Below are 5,361 nucleotides of genomic sequence, written 5' to 3'. Positions count from 1 at the left end.
CCAACCTCTTTTCCTTCTCACCTTTGAGAAAATGGAGTAGGAAGGCAAGATGCACATTAAGTGTTTGTGGTAATGCCTCTTCTAGCCTAAGGTTCACAAGTATGGCTTTATGGTCTAGTAGTGAGTCCATTGACCACGAGAGTGGCGGTGGTGCTAGTGACCTTGTCTCTTGTTAGTCCGTTGAGCGTTTTTCACATCCCTAGTACCCTAGAAAATCAAGAGTTGCATGTGTGGTAGACTAGTCCCAATCCTTCTTTCCTAAAATTGTTCACAACACCTTTTGTTTTAAGGGTTTGATATATTCTTAGAATGACATACACAAACCTTTCGATAGGACTAGCTTTTGAAATCTAGGAACTCTTGTGTCTAATTCCTTGTCTACCAAATCCTTTTCTACCATTCCTTGAGACGATACTCGGGAACTTCTTCCCGTTTTATTCTCCTACACTCTTTCCACCTCCCGCGAAAACTACACACATCAAATGGCGCCGTTGCCGGGGAATGGTAACGGTTTTGTTTAGGCAAGTCTTTGTGGATTAGCATGAGTAGGTTCCTTAAGTAGAGAGCCTAGTCCCTTTTAACTTGTTTTTGTCCTTTTACTATCGCTTGTTCTAGTACTTGACACTTCTTGTTGAGCCTTTGAGTTGCATACCTTTCTCTTGTTCTTGAGCGTTTAAACTACCGAAGCGTTTGTATGCACACTCGCTCTAGAGGGAGTGAGGGTCTACTTCCTTTGAATCCGGAGATTTACGCTTTAAATCGGAGGAGAAAGAAGGCCAATAGAGACCAACAATCCCCACACATAGATCAAGAAGAAGACATGGCAACTACTAGTGCAAACATCCATAATGTCAATACCAACGAATCACCAATACACACCGATACGGGCACTCCAAGAGAGAATGTTAGAGATGAACAATCCAATGGCCATGAGTCACCTCCCCCACAAAGGGAGGAGTCTCGACAAAGACCACCACTGACCAACCAACCACAATATCAACCAGAGAACGCAACGTATAACGAACCACTGCCACGTAGGAGATATACACCGGATTTTCAAGAACAATTCAACAACCCTCTCTATGATATGCCTCCCAGACAACAACAACATCAACCTCCTAGACAAAGGAGAGATGCTTATTACGAACCACGATATGATGATGAATATTATGAACCTCAAAGACCAAGAAGGAACGAACCGAGATATGAACCAAGAAATATACCAAGAAACCAACCGAGGGGAGAGGAAAGGAGGACCATAGCGGATTATATGACTCCCGACTTTAGTGTCCACAACTCTATTTACATTCCCCCGGTTGAAGCCAATAACTTTCAAATCAATTCCGCCGTCATTACGTTAGTACAAAACCAACCTTTTGGAGGATTACCGGCGGAAGATCCACACGTACATATCACCCGATTCATCCGATCGTGTGGTATGTACCGACAGAATGGAGTTACCGAAGAGGTCGTAAGACTCAAAATGTTCCCGTTTTCGTTGATAGGAGAAGCCGCGAGGTGGCTTGATTCCCACGTAGACAATCACTTTAGATCATGGGAACAACTCCATCGAGAGTTCATGCAAGAGTTCTTTCCGTTGACCAAGACGTTGAAAATAAGAAAACAAATCCAAGACTTTAAACAAGGGTCGTTGGAAACTTTAGCCGATGCATGGAGACGGTTTAAGACACTTAAGCATCAATGCCCACCCGACGTTCTACATCCTTGGGACGTTATTAGCTCATTTTATTCCGGTCTCACCGATGAATGTAAATTGCTTTTGGACTCATCTTCTAGAGGATCTTTCGTTTCTACAAGTCCCGAAGACGCAGAAGAATTGATAAGAACCATTTCATCAAATACCGGGAATTGGTACAATCAAAGGGAGTCCAAAGGAGGTTTGTATGAAGTTAGTGCCGACACCGCATCTCAAGCAAAGGTGGAAGCACTAGGATTAGAAGTTAAGAGGCTACAAGCACAGCTGGAAAAAATGAACAAGAATCAAAGAGGAAATCCGTGCATGGCATTAGCTCTTTATTGTGATAAGTGTGGAGGTGCGCACGGAGCGCACGAATGCACGTCAAATTACGAAGATGTCCCATATGAGCAAGTCGAGGCCGTAGGATATCAAAGGCCGAATGATTACAATACTTATGGAAGCAACAACAATCAAAATTGGCGTCAAGGTCAAGGATGGCAAAACCAACCATCCCAAAATCAATACAACCCAAGACCAAGTCAAAGCGGGCCGAATTATAACACAAACTACAATAAAGGGTATCAAGAGAATCGAGGCAATCAATACAATCCAAGACCCAACCAAGGAGGAGCATACCGACCACCTATGTATCAAGGAAATAACCAACAAAGAGAAGAACCTCCTAAAGAAAGCATGGAAGACAAAATGGTGAGAATGTTTAGCGAATTAAGGCATGACGTGACCAATATGAGACAAGAGTGGAAGCAAGACTTGAGACAAGAGATTTCCACAATAAGACAAGAGGTCTCTAACTTGAGACAAGAAAATAATGCTTCCTTGAGACACTTGGAGACGCAAGTCGCACAAAACTCCAAGGCCTTAGCCGAAAGACCGCAAGGGACTCTTCCAAGTACTACGGTAAATAATCCTCGAGAGAGGGTACAAGCCGTAACTCTTCGGAGTGGAAAGGAGCTTCCCGAGCCGACCTTAAAGAAGAATACCATCTCCAAGAATCCAATCAAAGAAGAGAAAAGCGAAGAGATCATTGAGGTAGACAAGGAGCAAGAGAAGGAAACCTCTTCATTACCCTCGAGTCCAAAAGTCACTCAGTCTCGGGATAAAGGAAAGGAAAAGGTAGACTTACCTATGTACCAACCACCACTCCCATTTCCCGGGAGGGTGAGAAAGAACATAGACAAGACGCAATACGACAAATTCCTTGAACTCCTAAAGCAATTGCATATCAATGTACCTTTCCTCGACGCATTGGGCCAAATGCCGCGTTATGCAAAATTTTTGAAAGACTTACTCACTAATAAGAGGAAGCTGGAAGAATCAGCCACGGTTTTGCTGGGGGAGGGATGCTCCGCTTTCGTGCGCCATCAACCACAGAAGCTCACGGACCCCGGAAGCTTCATCATCCCCTGTCAAATAGGCGAAGCCGAGTTCAAGAGAGCTCTAGCAGATTCTGGGGCAAGCATAAATATAATGCCCTTTTGTCTTTTTGAGAAGTTGGACTTGGGAAATCTCAAACCCACTCGCATCTGTATCCAACTGGCTGATAGATCAATCAAACAACCCAAGGGGGTTGTGGAGGATGTGTTAGTGAGGGTAGACAAGTTTATCTTTCCTGTGGATTTCGTCATCATCGACATGGAGGCCGATCAAGAGGTGCCGTTAATTCTAGGTAGGCCGTTTTTGGCCACCGCTCAGGCCCTCATTGATGTAGGAAATGGGAAACTTGTTCTAAGGGTAGGAGACGAATGTGCTACCTTCGATGTCTCGAAGTTGACTAAGTACCCGATGACGACAGATGATGCCTGCTATTTCATTGATGTTTTTCATGAGCATGTTGATTCTCTTTACCCTAATCTTGTGGGTGAAGTAAAAGATGACGCCCTCTTAAAAGTTTTGGATAGTAATGACGACCTTGAATCTTTCACTTTCGATAATGATGCTTCAATCAATAAGAATGATGAATCTGTACATGACATAGTGTGTGGTGATGATGATATACCTATTGATGAGAATGTTTGTGGAATGAATGATATTGAATTTGTAAATTTCTTTGATGATTGTGTTGATGATGCGATATATATTCATGAGTTGATTGGTGAAGTTGAGGAGGTATCGGATGGAAATGACGGGGATGATTTGTTGCATGATGAGAAGTTAAATGAGAAAAAGAATGTAGTAGAAGAGAAAGAAGTAAAGAGTGAACTTAAAACTTTACCGGATAATCTACGATATGCCTTTTTAGGGGAAAATTCGACCCTACCGGTAGTTATCTCGTCAAAATTAGATAAAACTCAACAAGACAAGCTTGTGAACTTGCTAGGAAAATATAAAGGAGCAATAGGGTGGAAGTTACAAGACCTAAAAGGTATAAGTCCTAGTATGTGCACACATAAGATCTTACTAGAAGAAAATGTGAAACCTGTAGCCCAACCCCAAAGGAGGTTGAATCCCAACATGGCAGAAGTGGTAAAGAACGAAGTAGTAAGACTTATGGATGTAGGAATGATATATCCAATTTCTGATAGTGCGTGGGTGAGTCCTACCCACGTAGTGCCGAAGAAAGGAGGAATAACCGTAGTGAAAAATGACAAAGACGAACTAATTCCTACAAGAAGCNTCATCAGGAGATGTATAGCGGGGCAAGAGGGATTGGAAATTATGGGACACTGTCATGCAGGGCCGACCGGAGGTCACTACTCGAGCAATAGAACCGCTAGGAAAGTTCTTGAAGCGGGTTTCTATTGGCCCTCGCTGTTTAGAGATGCTCAAATTTGTGTTTCGAATTGTGATCGGTGTCAAAGGGTTGGAAACATTACCGCAAGGAACGAGATGCCTCAAACATACATCTTGGCTTGCGAAGTATTCGACATCTGGGGCATCGATTTCGTGGGACCATTCCCGAGTGCTAAAGGGTTCAAGTACATTTTAGTTGCAATGGACTATTTGTCGAAATGGGTGGAGGCGCAAGCTTTGAGGAACAACGATGCGAGGAGTGTTATCGGATTTCTTAAGAAGTTGTTCACTAGATTTGGAGTACCGAGAGTTTTAATTAGCGACCGTGGAACGCATTTTAGAAATTCGTCCATGGAAAAGATTTTGGCCAAATACGGAGTCCAACACAGGGGGGGAGTACCATACCACCCCCAAACAAGTGGTCAAGTAGAGAATGCCAACCGTGATATTAAGGCAATCTTGGAAAAAACGGTTGGAATTCATCGGAAAGATTGGCCTGATCGGTTAGATGATGCGCTATGGGCGTTTAGAACGGCCTATAAAACTCCAATTGGAACCACCCCTTTTAGATTAGTCTACGGGAAAGCATGCCACTTACCGGTGGAAATAGAGCACAAAGCGTATTGGGCTATAAAGAAACTGAATAGCGACATGGACCTAGCGGGGCGTGAGAGAATGTGGCAACTTAACGAATTAGAAGAATGGAGGTTGATGTCTTATGAGAACTCACGTGCTTATAAAGAACGAACGAAGTTGTATCATGATAAGCACATCAAGAAGGGTAAGGAATTCAAGGAAGGAGACCAAGTACTCTTTTTCAATTCAAGACTCAAACTCTTTCCGGGGAAACTAAAGTCGAGGTGGTCCGGTCCCTTTACGGTCACGAAGGTTTTTCCCTATGGAACTATTCA

The sequence above is a fragment of the Ipomoea triloba genome, chromosome 15 (assembly GCF_003576645.1).
Source record: "Ipomoea triloba cultivar NCNSP0323 chromosome 15, ASM357664v1".
NCBI classification, from domain to species: Eukaryota; Viridiplantae; Streptophyta; class Magnoliopsida; order Solanales; family Convolvulaceae; genus Ipomoea; species Ipomoea triloba.
This window is presented reverse-complemented; position numbering follows the sequence as displayed.